Source organism: Oncorhynchus gorbuscha, unplaced genomic scaffold (genome assembly GCF_021184085.1).
Source record: "Oncorhynchus gorbuscha isolate QuinsamMale2020 ecotype Even-year unplaced genomic scaffold, OgorEven_v1.0 Un_scaffold_646, whole genome shotgun sequence".
In the NCBI taxonomy this organism is placed as follows: domain Eukaryota; kingdom Metazoa; phylum Chordata; class Actinopteri; order Salmoniformes; family Salmonidae; genus Oncorhynchus; species Oncorhynchus gorbuscha.
In genome coordinates, this window is record NW_025745752.1 from 1 (window position 1) to 19,639 (window position 19,639).

At 48.5% G+C, this 19,639-nt stretch overlaps 1 pseudogene; it reads left to right on the forward strand.

Annotated features, from left to right (window-relative positions):
• The first annotated feature begins 2,535 nt into the window (after window positions 1-2,535).
• On the forward strand, window positions 2,536-18,859 carry LOC124019675 (annotated as a pseudogene).
• The last annotated feature ends 780 nt before the right edge of the window (window positions 18,860-19,639 follow it).

Sequence of the window (19,639 nt, forward strand, 5' to 3'; positions counted from 1 at the left end):
TTCATCACCGTTACTCTTCATCCCCTTTATCCTTCATAACCCTCACCCTTCATCACCCTCACCCTTCATCACCGTTACTCTTCATCCCCTTTACCCTTCATAACCCTCACCCTTTCATAACCGTCACCCTTCATCACCGCATTTTTCATCCCCTTTACCCTTTCATAACCTCACCTCTTCATCACCGTTACTCTTCATCCCCTTTACCCTTCATAACCCCTACTCTTCATCACCGTTACTCTTCATCCTTAACCTTCATAACCTCACCCTTCATCACCGCTACTCTTCATCCCTTAACCTTCATAACCCCCACACTTCATCACCGTTACTCTTCATCCCCTTTATCCTTCATGTAACCCTCACCCTTCATCACCCTCACCCTTCATCACCGTTACTCTTCATCCCCTTACCCTTCATAACCCTCACCCTTCATAAATCACACCTCTTCATCACCGTTACCTTCATCCCCTTTACCCTTCATAACCCTCACCTTCATCACCGTTACTCATCCCTTTACCCTTCATAACCCTCACTCTTCATCACCGTTACTCTTCATCCCCTTAACCTTCATAACCCTCACCCCTTCATCACCGCTACTCTTCATCCCCTTAACCTTCATAACCCTCACCTTTCATCACCCTCATCTTTCATCACCCCTCACCCTTCATCCCCTTCACCCTTCATAATCCTCACCTTTCATCACCCTTACCCTTCATAACCCTCACCTTTCATCACCCTTACCCTTCATAACCCTCACCTTCATCACCCTTTACCCTTCATAACCCTCACCTTTCACCATCATAATTCACTCTCTGACAGGAATACATTGACCTCTTCTCTAATCTAATTATTTTTTTATTTCTGCACATTCTTCCACTGCAAATCTACCATTCCAAAGTGTTTTACTTGCTATATTGTATTTACTTTGCCACCATGGCCTTTTTTGCCTTTTTACCTCCCTTATCTCACCTCATTTGATCACATCGTATATAGACTTATGTTTGTACTGTATTATTGACTGTATGTTTTGTTTATTCCATGTGTAACTCTGTGTTGTTGTATGTGTTGAACTGGCATACCTGGTTAAATAAAGGTGAAATAAAAGAGAAATAAATCAAACTCCAGTGCTCCTTATCCCCCCTCAGCTCCTGATGCCCCTGCTGAACATCAGATCAACCAGGTGGGAGAAACCTCTATCTCCATCAGCTGGTCCAAGCCCCAGGCCCCCATCACAGGCTACCGTTTGGTCTTCACCCCGTCAGTAGAGGGCAGCAGCACCGAGCTCATCCTCCCAGACACTGAGACCTCGTGACCCTGGTTGACCTTCAACCTGGCCTGCTCTACAACATCAGCATTTACGCTGTGGAGGGGAGAACCAGGAGAGCGAGCCCATCTTCGTCCAGGTCAACACGGCCGGAGAGCCAGCACCAGGTAGAGAACTGGACAGCATACAGAACAACAGAACCAAACATGACCCTAACCCTACACACACTCTAACCATAACACAAATCCTAAGACTGATTCCATTGACTTCGGTAGCCCATGGCTCCTATAAAGGAGCATAGGCCATTGACCAATGTCCTCCAGTTGAATTGGCTTGCAGTCATTTCTACCTCAGACTTGGTTTGAACTGACTTAGAGTTGATTTTGGCATGCACTTTATCACCCTTCCAACATTAGAATCAATTATTTCCTATGCAGCTACATTCCTATTCAAAGGGTTCTCCTATGGCGACAGCCGAAGAACCCTTTTAGGTTCTAGATCGCATCTTTTCTTCTGAGAGTGTTGGCCCAGGCAGTACAATGATAGTTTGGAGCCATGGAGCCATTTCATGGAGTCAGTCCCTGCTATGAGTGACTGTTGGTAGAGTGTGAGCTTGGAGGAGCCTAGGCTCTGCGCTAGCCATGTAGGGCCAGATGGAACCTGGGGTAGGGTTTCTCCTGTTTGGTTCTGGACTGGGCCTGTCAGACTGGTTCTCTCACCTCCCTCACTGATTTAAGTACTTTCACATGAGAAAGATACAGACTCACACACTTGCACGCGCACAGACACACACATAAAAAAAAACACACTCGCTATCTGGGTCATTCTTGTTGATGTCTTATCCTCCCTTCAGCTCTAAATCCTTCTCATCTTGACAGCAGAGTTTCTCCATTTTCAATTTCCTGTCTGGCATTGTCTTTTCAACTTCCTCTCAGCTGGTAAAGTAGAAGTATGTTCCACATTACAATCCAACACTGACCTTAGATCAGCGTATAGTTTCAACTTCATCTGACTCCTTCTTTCTTGCACCGCAACACAAGGCAATAGGCCATCAACATACAAAATGGCCCCTCTCAGTCAACTCACGGACCACTTCCTACTTCCTGTCCACAGAGGAAGTCCGCTCCCTACCGACCTTCAGTTCTACGAGGTGTCTGACGTGAAAATCATCATCACCTGGACCGGCCCTCCCAGCGAGGTGTCGGTTACCGCGTGAGCTACGCCCCCGTTACCCCCCGGTGACACGCCCCCAGAGGCCCCTGCAGCTGCCCATGACGGCCAACGCGTACGCAGAGATCACCCACCTGCAGCCCGGAACCCTGTACCGCTTCAACATCTACGCCATCAACGGAGGAGTGGAGAGCGAGCCGCTGACGGGAGAGAGAGCCACCAGTGAGTATAATACGTTCAGACAATAACAGCGTGTTGAGGGGATCCGTTGAGGTGCATCAGGTTCTAAGTTGTTACTCTATGTGAGAAGGGTTGGTAGATCAGTGATGCTGAGCAGTCCGACTGCAGTGTCGTCCATTTCAAACCTGCAGATAGACTGAGATTCTCATAGATATACTGTGGTTGTACCCATGTTGTGACCCTACGTGTGTTACCCCTGTCAGAGCCCGACGCCCCCCACCAACCTGCGTTTCACTGACATCGGCGAGGACGGTGTGATAATGATCTGGGGAGGCTCCCAGGGCTAGCATCAGCGGCTACCGTCTGTTCCTGAGCGTGAAGGCTCCAGCCCAACCCAGAAGAGAATCCCCGCGGTCAGACCCAGTTCCCTCTGGCGAGGCCTCCGCCCCGACACAGACTACACCGTCAAACTGCACTCTGAGCAGGACAACGTGTTGAGTGAGGAAGTCAATGGCATCTTCACCACCTGTGAGTACTGTAGTCTTCTGTTGAGGACTGTAGTCTTCTGTTGAGTACTGTAGTCTTCTGTTGAGTACTGTCGTCTTCTGTTGAGGACTGTAGTCTTCTGTTGAGTACTGTCGTCTTCTGTTGAGTACTGTCGTCTTCTGTTGAGTACTGTAGTCTTCTGTTGAGTACTGTCGTCTTCTGTTGAGTACTGTCGTCTTCTGTTGAGTACTGTAGTCTTCTGTTGAGTACTGTAGTCTTCTGTTGAGTACTGTAGTCTTCTGTTGAGTACTGTAGTCTTCTGTTGAGTACTGTAGTCTTCTGTTGAGTACTGTCGTCTTTCTGTTGAGTACTGTAGTCTTCTGTTGAGTACTGTAGTCTTCTGTTGAGTACTGTAGTTTTCTGTTGAGTACTGTCGTCTTCTGTTGAGTACTGTAGTCTTCTGTTGAGTACTGTCGCTTCTGTTGAGTACTGTTGAGGAGTCGTCTTCTGTTGAGACTGTCGCCTACTGTTGAGGACTGTCGCCTTTCTACTGTTGAGGACTGTCGCTTACTGTTGAGGACTGTCGCTCTCTGCTGAGGACTGTCGCTTTCTGTTGAGGACTGTCGTCTTTCTGTTGAGGACTGTCGTCTGTCAGCTTCTGTTGAGGACTGTCGCCTTCTGTTGAGGACTGTCGTCTTTCTGTTGAGGACTGTCGCTTCTGTTGAGGACTGTCGTCTTCTGTTGAGGACTGTCGTCTTCTGTTGAGGACTGTCGTCTTCTGAGGACTGTCGTCTTCTGTTGAGGACTGTAGTCTTCTGTTGAGGACTGTCGTCTTCTGTTGAGGACTGTCGTCTTCTGTTGAGGACTGTCGTCTTCTGTTGAGGACTGTCGTCTTCTGTTGAGGACTGTCGTCTTCTGTTGAGGACTGTCGTCTTCTGTTGAGGACTGTCGTCTTCTGTTGAGGACTGTAGTCTTCTGTTCTGCTGAGCTTGTGGCAAGGTGTTTAAATGGTATTGATCAATTCAACTCCAGATTTGAGTTTATTTGAATTATGAAGCAGAAAAAGGAAAGACACTGATGTTATATTCTCTCCCCTCTGTCTCTCTCCACCCACCCCCTCTGTCTCTCTCCACCCCCTCTGTCTCTCTCCACCCCCTCTGTCTCTCTCCACCCCCCTCTGTCTCTCTCCACCCACCCCCCCTTTGTCTTGATCAATCCACCCCCTCTGTTTATTTCCACCCCACTGTGTTATATCTCCACCCCCTCTGTCTCTCTCCACCCCCTCTGTCTCTCCCACCCCCCCACTGTCTCTCTCCACCCCCCATCTCTCTTTTTCTGTCTCTCACTCCCTTCTCTCTCTCTCTCTCTCTCTCTCTCTCCTCCCCTCAGCCCCAAAGATGGGTAATGCCCCTCGCTTCACCACTGATGTGACCGACACCTCCATCATCATCTCTCTGGACCCCTGTCAGCAGGTTCAGCTTCAGGCTGTCTGTGAGGCCCAGTCAGGAGAGAGTCACCCAGGGAAGTGACCTCTGACTCAGGAAGTATCTTTGTGTCAGGCCTGACCCTGGGACTGAGTACACTTACAGTGTACAGCCCATTATCAACGGACGTGACCGCGGCAACCCCATCACTAAAAACGTTGTCACTTTCGTAAGTAACCAAGAAAGAGAGAGAGACTCCGGTCAACAATTTATTTTATTGAGGTCAGAATGCCTTTTGTCCAAGGAAGACGTGTTGTTGCTGCAGGCATTTTGGGGTAAAAACTAATCTATATAGATGTTGTACAGTCAGGGAGTAATGAGTTGTTTCAAGGTTTCTGCAGTCAGTTTACTTAAACCATGTAAGGTAGTCTGTCGTTTTTAAATGTGCCACAGGGTGTTATTTTTACCACATATAGCCTGAAGTGATGTTTCTTCCCTCCAGAACTGTCTCCCCCACTGACCTCAGTACGCAGTCCAACGCGGACACGGGTGAGCTGACTGTCCTGTGGGGCGGCGCCAACACGCCAGGTAAATATTGACTCTGCTCCCTCCTACAGCCCACGCCACAGACACACTGCCCAAGGCCCAGGATCCAGGACAGGCTGTGGCTCTGGATCACTCTGTCTGGACCTTGTCTTTCCTCAGAACGTTGTGCCAGCAGGAACAAGGCTTCTCTCTGTCTCTGTCTCTCTTTTGAATGGTTACAAGTACTTCCATGAAATCCTGGCAGATCTAAGTTGGTTAACCCTGTCTCCGCTGCTCACTTCCCTGTCTCCTCTGCCCTCCTGTCCCTCCCCAACAGACCCAGGCCGTGACCCCACTCTCTGAGGTTGTCTCAGGGGGAGATGGGATGTGCAAAAACACATTTCCAATTCACACATGCGTATAATTCGTACTTGTACATATATGAAAGCACCCACCATATAAGTGTATTATTATGGTTATTATTGTTATTAGGATGATTATTGTTATTTGGATTGTTGTTGTTGTATTATTATTATTATGATTATTATTATGATTATTATTACAGACATCACAGGCTACAGAGTGACATGCACCCCGACCAATGGGCAGCGAGGAAACTCCTGGAGGAGTTAGTCCAGCCGGTCCAGAACCAGTTAATCCTGGAGAACCTGAGTCCAGGAGTGGAGTACAACGTCTCTGTCTACACTGTCAAGGACAACCTGGAGAGTGTCCCTGTGTCCACCACTGTCACCCAAGGTAGGACTCAGATCAGTGGACCTGAGCATGGGCTGAGGTTGAGCTGTGCTGTGTTGAAGGGTTAGACTGATTCTGGATCAGGTAGTGTCTGTTTGCTGTGGAGCTGGTGGTTCTGTTGCTCCGACAGATAGAAAGACACACAAAGATATAAACACACACACAGATTCAACACAAACACAGACACAGATTAAACACAAACACAGACAGATTAAACACAAACACAGACACAGATTAAACACAAACACACACACACACACACAGATTCAACACAAACACAGACACAGATTAAACACAAACACACACACACACACACAGATTCAACACAAACACAGACACAGATTAAACACAAACACACACACACACAAACAGATACACACATTCAATGGTTTTGTCTTCGCTATTGGTTGATTTTAAGGGGAGTGTTTGAATGTGTGTGTGTGTGTTCGCTATGGTGTGTTGCACAAGTGTGTGTGTGTGTGTGTGTGTGTGTGTGTGTGTGTGTGTGTGTGTGTGTGTGTGTGTGTGTGTGTGTGTGTGTGTGTGTGTGTGTGTGTGTGTGTGTGTGTGTGTGTGTGTGTGTGTGTGTGTGTGTGTGTGTGTGTGCTTATTGGATAGCTTTCCTTCTCAATCCGTGGCCTGGAAAGGTTGAAGCACGATTGGATACTTCTGCCACCCCTTCTTATATTCACCGTTCCCAACTCCGATTTATTCCCACGTCACACTCCGGTACACGTTCCATAAAAGTGGTATACCTGGACAGGCCCAGCTTCCCTAAACCTCCCAGTCTGGCTTCTCTGAAGTACAGAATCTCCCTGCCAGCAAAACACACTGTCACGGCTGATCACGCTGAAAGCACTTTTCACTGAAGGATAATTCCTAAAATCACTCTTAATTTCAGTACAAATCCCCAGTTGTTCATTCTGAATTACCATTGCAGTACATGTTTGTCTTTTGTCCGTTGTGATGCCTCAATTGCACACTGTCCGGCTAACATGGTCATTGGCTGAACTGTAATTATGTTCCATGGCTGTTTGTTTGTAAGATATGCATGGAGAAGGTAGAGCTCTTAATTCATTGAGGATATCATGTGAATATGCCGGTTGAAAAACCATTTCTCTGAAAACCCATGAGCATCCTTTCCTGTCATTGATCTAGTCAACGTAATTAATGGGTCTGATAATCTAACTGTTACCAGCATGGCTACTGTTGTTCTGCTACAGGGTGTTGTGCTGTCGTCCCACTGTATGGCTATGCATCACCAGGAACATTCATTCATCTGCTTTGATTCTGTCTGTCTGCTATGGTTTCTGTGTCTGTATGTCTTATTCTGCCTGCGCCGCTCTGCACTCAAACCTCTCAGACGTGCCCAAGCTAAACGACCTGACTTTGTCGACGTCACCGACACCACTGTGGGCCTGCGCTGACCGCCCTGGTAAACGTTAGCGCCATCACCAGTTACCGTAACGGTTATGGCGCCGGGCGAGAGTTTGCCCATCATCATGGATACGGTGGACTCGCGACGGGCCATTATACGGTGCGCGGGCTGGAGCCCGGTGTGGATTATGACATCAGTGTCACTACGATAACGGAGGAAGGGGAGAGCGAGCCGGCCACACGCAGAACGCAAACCCAGACTGGTGATTTGAACCTTCAACTTTACAAGGGGAGGTGGTCGTTAGACAGGGTGGGAGGGGGGCTATGAGAGAAGCTAAATACTGAATATACTGCCTCACAAACCTTACATACTCACCATGTTGTAGATATATTCTCTGATCATAGCAGTAATGTCATTGTTGATTGCGTCCAGGTTTTTATTTCATACCTGTCATGCTCTCTAGTGTGTCCTCTCTTGTCTGGTTGACTTGTCCCATCTGGACATGCCACAGAAGGCCTGGAGGTAACTGTGAGGAGCTCCCTCTCCTTGGCATGCTCTTATATTACTTCTCATTGTAAATACCTGTTGGTTATGCTTTACTTTACAGTCAGCTATACATTACATGGTCAGATGGTAATAACCTGGTCATTGCATTGGTCAGATGGTAATAACCTGGTCATTACGTGGTCAGATGGTAATAACCTGGTCATTACATGGTCAGATGGTAATAACCTGGTCATTACGTGGTCAGATGGTAATAACCTGGTCATTACGTGGTCAGATGGTAATAACCTGGTCATTACGTGGTCAGATGGTAATAACCTGGTCATTACGTGGTCAGATGGTAATAACTCTGGTCATTACGTGGTCAGATGGTAATAACCTGGTCATTACGCAAGGTCAGATGGTAATAACCTGGTCATTACGTGGTCAGATGGTAATAACCTGGTCATTACGCGGTCAGATGGTAATAACCTGGTCATTACGTGGTCAGATGGTAATAACCTGGTCATTACGTGGTCAGATGGTAATAACCTGGTCATTACGTGGTCAGATGGTAATAACCTGGTCATTACGTGGTCAGATGGTAATAACCTGGTCATTACGTGGTCAGATGGTAATAACCTGGTCATTGCGTGGTCAGATGGTAATAACCTGGTCATTTGCGTGGTCAGATGGTAATAACCTGGTCATTGCGTGGTCAGATGGTAATAACCTGGTCATTGCGTCAGATGGTAATAACCTGGTCATTGCGTGGTCAGATGGTAATAACCTGGTCATTGCGTGGTCAGATGGTAATAACCTGGTCATTGCGTGGTCAGATGGTAATAACCTGGTCATTGCGTGGTCAGATGGTAATAACCTGGTCATTGCGTGGTCAGATGGTAATAACCTGGTCATTGCGTGGTCAGATGGTAATAACCTGGTCATTGCGTGGTCAGATGGTAATAACCTGGTCATTGCGTGGTCAGATGGTAATAACCTGGTCATTGCGTGGTCAGATGGTAATAACCTGGTCATTACGTGGTCAGATGGTAATAACCTGGTCATTACGTGGTCATTAATCACTCAAATACTATAATTTTGGTCTTCTTGGGAATAGAAGCAATCAAGTTAAATTGTTAAAGGTATCTATTGTTACCACATCATTTCCTAGTTAGTATCCTAATTATCTCCCTCTCCCACCCCAGCCGTCCCCGCCCCCACCAACCTGGACCCCGGAGGGTGGGCCCCCATCACATGAGGGTCAGCTGGACTAACCCAACGTCCCCCACGCCCAGTGACATCACACGCTTTGTCATCCGCTTCACCCCAGCAGCAACGACATTTACGATGTCAAACTCGGTCAACGTGGTCAGGAGCCACCAACACCTTTCCTGCTGCAGAGTGAGTGACATCATCATGACCTATGACCTACCTGAATCTAATATAATAATATAATATATGCCATTTAGCAGACGCTTGTATCCAAAGCGACTTACAGTCATGTATGCAGTATTATTATGCCGTTGTATGTATTGTGTCATACAAGCAACTGCTGGTTCATGCAGTGTGTTGTATGCGTCGGACTAACTATGAGGTAACTAACAAGTGTTTTCCTGTCCATCCTCCTCCAGACCTGCTGCCCAACACAGAGTACAGGGTGAGCGTGGTGTGTGTTTACGAGGAGAGAGAAAGCGCACCAGTCACTGGCACTCAGAGAAACAAGTGAGTATGGACAGACACAGGACAGTTTGTCAGGCTAAATGTCTCAAAAGAGAGATAAATGCACATGTATTTTGCACAAATAGTAAATAATATGTATGCCTACAGGATGTAGTCAGTGATATGTATGCCTACAGGATGTAGTCAGTGATATGTATGCCTACAGGATGTAGTCATATATGTATGCCTACAGGATGTAGTCAGTGATATGTATGCCTACAGGATGTAGTAATATGTGGATATGTATGCCTACAGGATGTAGTAAGTGATATGTATGCCTACAGGATGTGTATATGTATGCCTACAGGATGTAGTAAGTGATGTGTAAGCATACAGGATGTAGTAAGTGATATGTATGCCTACAGGATGTAGTAAGTGATATGTATGCCTACAGGATGTAGTAAGTGATATGTATGCCTACAGGATGTAGTAAGTGATATGTATGCCTACAGGATGTAGTAAGTGATGTGTATGCCTACAGGATGTAGTAAGTGATGTGATGTGTATGTATGCCTACAGGATGTAGTAAGTGATATGTATGCCTACAGGATGTAGTAAGTGATATGTATGCCTACAGGATGTAGTAAAGTGATATGTGATATGTATGCCTACAGGATGTAGTAAGTGATATGTATGCCTACAGGATGTAGTAAGTGATATGTATGCCTACAGGATGTAGTAAGTGATATGTATGCCTACAGGATGTAGTAAGTGATATGTATGCCTACAGGATGTAGTAAGTGATATGTATGCCTACAGGATGTAGTAAGTGATATGTATGCCTACAGCGTGTGTATCATGTAGATCATGGCTGTGTGTCTCTCTTCTCCTCCGTAGCCCTGGACTCTCCCACTGGCCTGGACTTTGCTGACGTCCTGACCAACTCCTTCACCATCCACTGGCTGGCCCCCAGCGCCGTGATCACCGGCTACCGTATCCATTACCAGATGACCAGCGGAGGCAGGGCCAAGGACGAGAGACTGCCCCCCGACCAGGAGCCACTTCACCCTGACTGGCCTGGCTCCCGAGACAGAGTACAGTGTTGAGGTCTACGCTGTCAGCGGGAACCAGGAGAGTCTGCCTCTCACTGGCACTCAGGCTACTAGTGAGTAGTATTGACTGGTTTCATTTTTTAATTAACCTTTATTTAACTAGGCAAGTCAGTTAAGAAAAAAATCTTATTTACAATGACGGCCTACCCCGCCAAACCCAAAACCAGACGATGCTGAGTCAGTTGTGCGCCGCCCTATCGGACTCCCAATCACAGCCGGTTGTGATACAGCCTCATGTCTCTGTCTTTATCTGTTATCGTTCTATGCTTTCAGTCTCTCTGTCTGTCTGTCTGTCTGTCGCTCGCTCGTCTGTCTGTCTTTCTCACTCTCTCTCTCTTACTCTCTCTCACTCTCTGTCGGTCTGTCTGTCTCTGTCTGTCTCTCTCTCTCTCTGTCTGTCTCTCACCCTCCCTTCTCTTTGTTCTTACTAATCTGTCGAGGCTTATTTCCTGATCTCCTCTCTCCACTAGTCTCTGACGCCCCCACCGACCTGGAAGTGACCTCAACCAGCCCCACCAGCATCACCATCCGCTGGGACGCCCCTCCGTCACCGTGAGGTACTACAGAATCACCCACGGAGAGACAGGTGGAGAAAGCCCTGCTAAGGAGTTCACTGTCCCGGCTCCCAGTCCGAGGCCACCATCTCTAACCTGAACCCAGGGACAGACTACACCATCACCGTCTACGCTGTGACAGGGAGAGGGGACAGCCCGGCCTCCAGCACACCCATCTCGTCAGTCACAAGACTGGTACGGGGCTGATGGTTGAATGCACCTTTATTACATCAACATGTTGGTCATTTAGCAGACACAATTATCCACAGAGACTTACAGGAGGAGTTTGGGTTAAGTGTCATGCTCATGTTAATTACAGGTGATCAACTACATGTTTATAGACATGTTCATGTCTGGGACAGGCTCTGATCTGGTGTCGCCATCTAGTGTCCATTATTACAATTTCAGATTTCATATGTATTTGGTTATCTGGAAATGATGCCTTGATCTACCAGTAGTGAGGAATGATCAGATGAAGAAAATAGTTTTAGATTCATGTGTAGATCATTTGTAATGTATCTTCCTCCCATACCACAAGCATTTCACTACACTCGCATTAACATCTGCTAACCATGTGTATGTGACAAATAAAATTTGATTTGATTTATCTCCCTCGTTCTCTCCCTCCCCCCTCTCTCCCTCCCTCTTCCTTTCTCCGTAGACGTGGAGGGCCCCACCAACATGGACGTGACTGATGTGAAGGACAACACCATCACAGTGCGCTGGTCCGCGGCCCAGGGCCCCATCAAGGGCTACAGGGTCACCAGCGTCCCCAAGAATGGACAGGGCCCCTCTTTCTCTGAGGTGGTGGCCCTGGTAAGACCTGCCCCTGCTCTCTCCCCTGCCCTCTGCCCGTCTGTGATCATTTGTATGGCAGCCATTTTGTGACTGTGTTGTGAGACATTGATAAAAAGGAGCTTTAGCCTCTGTTGTTCTACAGCTATACTCCTGTGCTCAACCTCTCTCTGTCTCTGTCTCTCTTTCTCTTGCCGTGGATCTAGATCAGACCGAGATTACGTTTACTGGCTTGATGCCCACGGTGGAGTACGTTCTGAGTGTGACCGCTCTGGGAACCGATGGAGAACCTTCCACACCTCTGGTAGAGAACGCCATCACAGGTGCGTGTGTGTGTGTACATGCGTGTATGCATGCATTCGGATTGTAAAATAGTTTAAAACATTGATCTGCCATGATAACAAAGGAAATAAATGTTCAAATGTATGTTACTCTGATGTTCCTTTCTTTCTGGCCTTCATCCGCCCCCGCCCCCCCCCCCATTTCCTTGCAGCAATGGACCATCCCAAGGCCCTATCCTTCTCTGAGGTGGACTCCACCTCCCTGAGGATCACATGGGACAGTCCGGACGGCACGGTGACATCATACCGCGTGCTGTACTCCAGCCCTGAGGAGGGCGAGAGAGCTGCGCCCGGCGCCCAGAGGGACAGACGATACCGTGGTACTGAGGAATCTCCGCCCCGGCACAGAGTACACTGTTAAGGTCATCGCTCTGCACGGACGCACCCCCAGCACCCCACTGGTGGGCACACAGGCCACAGGTAGGAGATACCAGACACACACACATACAGACACACACACACACACACACACACACACACACACACACACACACACACACACACACACACACACACACACACACACACACACACACACACACACACACACACAAACACACAAATACTTAATGTCCATCTCTGCCCCCAGCTATCCCTGCTCCCACCAATCTGGACATCTCTGAGGTTGGTGACACCTCCTTCATTGTCTCGTGGCGCTCCCCCAGCTCCGGGCTGTCTGGGTACCGTGTGGTTGTCAACCCCAAGAACAACAATGGACCCACCAAGGAGATGACCATCGCCCCAGACACCACGCGCGCCGTGGTCCCAGGACTCATGGTAAATAACAGACTACAGTATTCTGAATGTATGTCATAACTGTGTTCTAGATAAAGGTGTCTGTTAAACGGTCTAAATTCAGGTCATGTATTGTCACTGTATTTATGTGTCTGTCAACATGTGTTTCTTGTGTAGGTGGCCACTCTGTACACAGTGCACGTTTACGCCCTGAAGAACTCTGTGACCAGCCGACCCCTGGAGGGAGAGGTCACCACGCTGGACAGTAAGCAGCTTTCACAGAGTTTTAACTCGACTGGCCACTGGTTTACTCACTGTAAACTCACCCTCTCTTTCTCCCTCTCCCTTCCTCTCTCTCTCCCAGACATCAGTCCTCCTCGGCGTGTGCGTATCTCTGACGTGAAGGACTCGGCCATCACGCTGACCTGGCGTGCTAAGGTTGAGACCATCACCGGGTACCTTATCGAAGCTCAGCCCCTCGGCGCAGCCGCCCCGCCATCAAGAAGACAATCCCCGGAGAGCAACGCACCTACACCATCACTGGTACTGTACAGTAGACTACATTACCCAGCTATCACCACTCTCATCTACAGTAGACTACATCACACAACTCACCACTCTCATCTATAAATGAACTACATTACCTATTATCGCCCCATCTACATTCAACTACATTATCCATCCTCACTTTCACCTAAACTATCGTAGTAATAGTAAACTACATAACCCATGTACAGTACAGAGTGGGCTCTTGACTGACTGACAGTGTGTTGTGTTTGATGTCCCTCAGGTCTGGAGCCAGGCACCTCCTACACTATCCACATCTACACCATCAACGGCGATGCACGCAGCGCCCCTTCACCCTCACGGCCACCACAGCCAAACCAGCGGTGCATTCCCCCACCAACCTCCAGTTCACCTCCCTGACCCCCAACTCCATCTCCTTCAGCTGGGAACCCCCCGCCACGCGCATCACAGGATATTACATCACCTACGAGGAGGCAGGCAGGGCGCAGCCCCGTGAGCTTACCCCCCGCCCCCACGCTGGCCAGAACTACGCCACCATCTCTGGTAAACGTCAAACTCTGCTCTCTCTCAAGTTACCCTGCCCTCTTAAACTCCACCCCTTCCTCTTCACCCTCTGAAAGCTCAAGCCTCTCAACACGTCCAGTTTATGGAAAACACCTGAATCGACTCAAATCGATTTTGTTGATGTTGTTGGATGTTTTCAGGTTTGAGACCAGGTACCGAGTACATCATCAAGATCATCGCTCTTCAGAATGTCCAGAGAAGCACCCCATTGGTGGGAACGGCCAGGACTCGTGAGTACAGCACATACACACACTTTACTCATACGTCTACATACACACATGGCCCAAAACCAGATTTTTTTTGTACCTGAATGGTGATGTTACAAAGAAAGGTTTGGGAAGCCTGCATATGTGCTTAGCTGCAGTAGAATATTGTAAGAACAGCGTAGCAACTCATAGGCCGAGATGTTAGATTTGGTTTGTAGTCGTGCCAGCATCTGTTACAAACAGCTGTGTCTTTTAAAACAATAATACTGCTCACTCACTTTGAATACGTTTTGAATAAACAAGCGATTCAAAAGGTATTGACGGCAGTGGCAGGCTTTGGAGTAGATATTTGCCCAAACCACTGATACAGGGTCAGATATTTTCCCACTCCCTTAATGGTTAAAACTAAAACGGGGTAGGGTAATCTGATCTTAGATCTGTGCTTAGGGCTAACTTCTACTTCAAGTGCAGTGCTTTGCAGTACAGTAGTGGCTCTAGTATGCAGACTTACTGCCACCCCTGCTGGCGGCGTCATGCTACTGCAGCTCCTCTAACTCCCTACTCCCTCCCTAACTCGCTTGCTTCCTAACCCCTCTCTCCCGGCCAGAACGTGAATCCCTGCTTACACTGCCACTCCCCAACCGCCCGGGAGGCTACGACCACCTGGACGTGCCTGAAGAAAGGAGAGCCGTGTCCCAACAGTAGTAGGTAACAACGGCCTAGACACCCTGGGGGCCAGGGCCAGAACGTGGGAGTACACTGAGTACAACAACCAGAACCCCCAGACACCCTATGGGAATGGCCAGACACCCTATGGGAACGGCCAGACACCCTATGGGAACGGCCAGACACCCCTGGTGTTTGTGCCCCTTCCGGACGCGGAGGCGCAGGGTGCCGGTGGTGAGCGTGAACGTGCCTGGTGGCTCTCCTTTGGTTTTCCAGAGAAGGACACAGGAATCCCTCAGGAGGCCCAGACCCAGACCACCATCGCCTGGAAGCCTTACAAGCAGAGTTCAGAGTACCTGGTGTCCTGCAACCCTCTGACACACGTCAACGAGAAGATGTTCCAGGTGAGAGGGCACGACACACATACACACACATATAAAGACACATCTAAGAGACACATTTATAATGACGGTCTACACCTCTCATTCCCATTCATCTCTCCCAATCTCTCTATCCTTCCATCTCTCTCTCTTTCCTTTTATCTCTCTCTCTCTTTCCTTTTATCTCTCTCTCTCTCTCCTTCCATCTCTTTCTCTGTCCCTCCTTTCCTCTCCTTCCCTCTCTCTCTCCATCTCCTCTCTCTCCCTCCATATCTCTCCCTCTCCTCTCTCTCCCTCCATATCTCTCCCTCTCCTCTCTCTCCTCTCTCCCTTACATCTCCTCTCTCTCCTCTCTCCTCTCTCCCTCTCTCTCCTCCTCTCTCTCTCCCTCCATCTCTCTCCCTCTCTCTCCTTCCATCTCCTCTCTCCCTCCATCTCTCTCCCTCTCTCCTTCCATCTCCCTCTCCCTCCCTCCATCTCTCTCCCTCTCTCTCTTCCATCTCCTCTCTCCCTCCCTCCATCTCTCTCCCTCTCTCTCCCTTCCATCTCTCTCTCTGTCCCTCCTTTCCTCTCCTTCCCTCTCTCTCTCCATCTCCTCTCTCTCCCTGCATATCTCTCCCTCTCCTCTCTCCCTCCATATCTCTCCCTCTCCTCTCTCTCCCTCTCTCTCCTTCCATCTCCTCTCTCTCTCCCTCTCTCCTTCCATCTCCTCTCTCCCTCCCTCCATCTCTCTCCCTCTCTCTCCTTCCATCTCCTCTCTCCCTCCCTCCATCTCTCTCCCTCTCTCTCCTTCCATCTCCTCTCCCCTCCCTCCATCTCTCTCCCTCTCTCTCCTTCCATCTCCTCTCTCCCTCCTCCATCTCTCCCTCTCTCCTTCCATCTCCTCTCTCCCTCCCTCCATCTCTCTCCCTCTCTCTCCTTCCATCTCCTCTCCCTCCCTCTCTCTCCTTCCATCTCTCTCCCCCCTCTCCTTCCATCTTCTCTCTCTCTCTCTCTCTCTCTTCCATCTCCTCTCTCCCCTCCTGTCTCAGATGCGTCTGCCTGGTACCTCCACCAGTGCCACTCTGATCGGCCTGACCAGCGGAGCCTCCTACAACGTTATCGTAGAGGCCCTGAAGGGGGCACTCAAACACAAGATCCTGGAGGAGATTGTCACCGCCGGCAACACCCGTAAGGAACCAGCAGTGACTATGACAACTGATCTAGGATCAGTACTAACATTTAACCTATAGAATAGATGGTATGAGTGAATCCTGATGTTGTTTTGAGTCATGCTTTTCCACGGTCAGATAACATAGTTCAGAAAGTTCATAGATAGGCGTTTACTTACACAGCTTAGCCTGTGATTCTGTGGTGAAATGAACCCCCTCTCTTCCGCCTGTAGTGACAGAGGGTTCCACCGGCACAGATAAGGACTCGTGCTACGACACCTTCACAGCGACCTACCATGACGTTGGGACCGAGTGGGAGCGCATGTCTGAGACGGGCTTCAAGCTGTGGTGCAGGTGTCTGGGACTAGGCAGTGGACACTTCCGATGTGACTCCTCTAGTGAGTATTTAACTACCTCTTCAATGCAATTTAAGAAACTGTATTGATCCCTTGCCACCTGACTGGCTGGGTGTAATGGTTGCCATATTGGTTACACCAATCAGATCTAGGGGCTGGGAGACAGTGTCGGATGTTATGAAACAGGTCTGACCTTTTTTTTGTTCTCTATATCTCCCCCCTCTCTCGCGCTCCCTGTCCATCAACAGAGTGGTGTCATGATGGAGGTAACAACTACCGTATCGGGGAGAAATGGGAGCGTCAGGAGGAGAAGGGCCCCATGATGAGCTGCACCTGCCTGGGCAACGGGAAGGGAGAGTTCAAGTGTGAACCACGTAAGTAGCACTTTAACATCAGTCACCTCCTGCACTTGTTTGGATATTAAAGGAAGAACACAGAACTTCTCTGGCAGCATGTCAGAATACAACACAATACAGTTCCAATGTCTGCCTGTGTGACCTCATCAATGTCTGTCTGTGTGACCTCATCAATGTCTGTCTGTGTGACCTCATCAATGTCTGTCTGTGTGACCTCATCAATGTCTGTCTGTGTGACCTCATCAATGTCTGTCTGTGTGACCTCATCAATGTCTGTCTGTGTGACCTCATCAATGTCTGTCTGTGTGACCTCATCAATGTCTGTCTGTGTGACCTCATCAATGTCTGCCTGTGTGACCTCATCAATGTCTGCCTGTGTGACCTCATCAATGTCTGTCTGTGTGACTTCATCAATGTCTGTCTGTGTGACCTCATCAATGTCTGTCTGTGTGACCTCATCAATGTCTGACCTTCATCAATGTCTGTCTGTGTGACTTCATCAATGTCTGTCTGTGTGACTTCATCAATGTCTGTCTGTGTGACTTCATCAATGTCTGTCTGTGTGACTTCATCAATGTCTGTCTGTGTGACTTCATCAATGTCTGTCTGTGTGGCTTCATCAATGTCTGCCTGTGTGACTTCATCAATGTCTGCCTGTGTGACCTCCTCCATGTCTGCCTGTGTGACCTCCTCCATGTCTGCCTGTGTGACCTCCTCCATGTCTGCCTGTGTGACCTCATCCATGTCTGCCTGTGTGACCTCATCCATGTCTGCCTGTGTGACCTCATCCATGTCTGCCTGTGTGTGTGATTCCCTCTCCTGCGTGTGTGTTTACAGATGAGTCCACCTGCTATGACGATGGGAAGATGTACCAGATTGGTAACCAGTGGCAGAAAGAATACCTGGGAGCCATCTGTACCTGCACCTGCTACGGAGGACAACAGGTCACTTTTACTGCTAATGGCTATGCTTGTCTTACCGACCTTAGTTGAATGCAACTTGGACAAGCACCTGCTGAATGACCAACGTGTGTAAATGTAATGCTTGTCCTCCTCTCAGGGCTGGCGTTGTGAGAACTGTCGTAGACCAGGTGCTGAGGTGGACTCTAGTCTGCTGCAGCCCGTCCGATACAGGGACCCCACCAACACACTACGCAAAGTGGTGAGTCATAGACTACGCTCTCAAAAGACAACTGAGAAAATGTGTTGGATTAGAACTTGAAATCCCCATGCTGAGGTTGGACCCATACTGACCTCTTGTCTGTCTGTCTCCTTCTGCAGAACATCCAGTGCCCCATCGAATGCCTTCGACCTGAACTACTGGCAGACGCACTGGCAGAAGGACACATCCCCCAGAATCCCCTGGAGTAAAAGATCAATCTCCTCTTCCTTACCCATGGTCTGTCAAGTCTCCTTGAAGAGGAGGTCGCCCTGTCCAGTTAGAGACAGACCTGAACTAACACATCGGTGCCTTACTGATCAGCTTAACCATATCTAAACACCTACATACTGTAGGTCCATGCCTTCCTAGTCTTAAGAGAACCCCCTACACACTGTAGGTCCATGCCTTCCTAGTCTTAAGAGAACCCCCTACACACTGTAGGTCCATGCCTTCCTAGTCTTAAGAGAACCCCCTACACACTGTAGGTCCATGCCTTCCTAGTCTTAAGAGAACCCCCTGCACACTGTAGGTCCATGCCTTCCTAGTCTTAAGAGAACCCCCTGCACACTGTAGGTCCATGCCTTCCTAGTCTTAAGAGAACCCCTGCACACTGTAGGTCCATGCCTTCCTAGTCTTAAGAGAACCCCTACACTGTAGGTCCATGCCTTCCTAGTCTTAAGAGAACCCCTGCACACTGTAGGTCCATGCCTTCCTAGTCTTAAGAGAACCCCCTGCACACTGTAGGTCCATGCCTTCCTAGTCTTAAGAGAACCCCTGCACACTGTAGGTCCATGCCTTCCTAGTCTTAAGAGTAACCCCTGCACAACCCCTAGTCTGCACACTGTAGGTCCATGCCTTCCTAGTCTTAAGAGAACCCCTGCACACTGTCAGAATGTTGGTTAAGTTGTCTGTTGCCATTTCCCTTTGAGACACTTAAGAGGTCAAAAGGAACATTCCTTGTGTTCGTGCCTTAAAGAGATTAAAATCTTCCCCTGTCCCTGAAGGTATGTGTTTGAAGTGCTTGTTAACAGTTCAGATGTGCTTGTCTTTTACAAATGATACATTTCCAAGGCTACCTGTCCAGTATTACCGTTTGTCCTAATCATTTATTATTCTTTTTTTTTTACTTCTATAAAATCTAAAACCGTCTGAAATCAAAAGCACTGTTTTGAGAGAATGTTGGTGTAGTTGCCATGTCGACAAGTGTTTGAAATCATTTTGCTTTTTCTGTAGCCTCTGTGTAGACAGGGGTAGCACTGCCTGTGTGATGGACACTGAGTTGTTGTAATTTTGAAACTCTTTAATGCATTTTATTTATCCCTTTAATCACAGCATTGTTGTGTGAATGTGAGACCTGGGGTGTCGACTTTGTTCTGGTTTTATTTTTGTACTAAAAGGTGCCAAAGTTT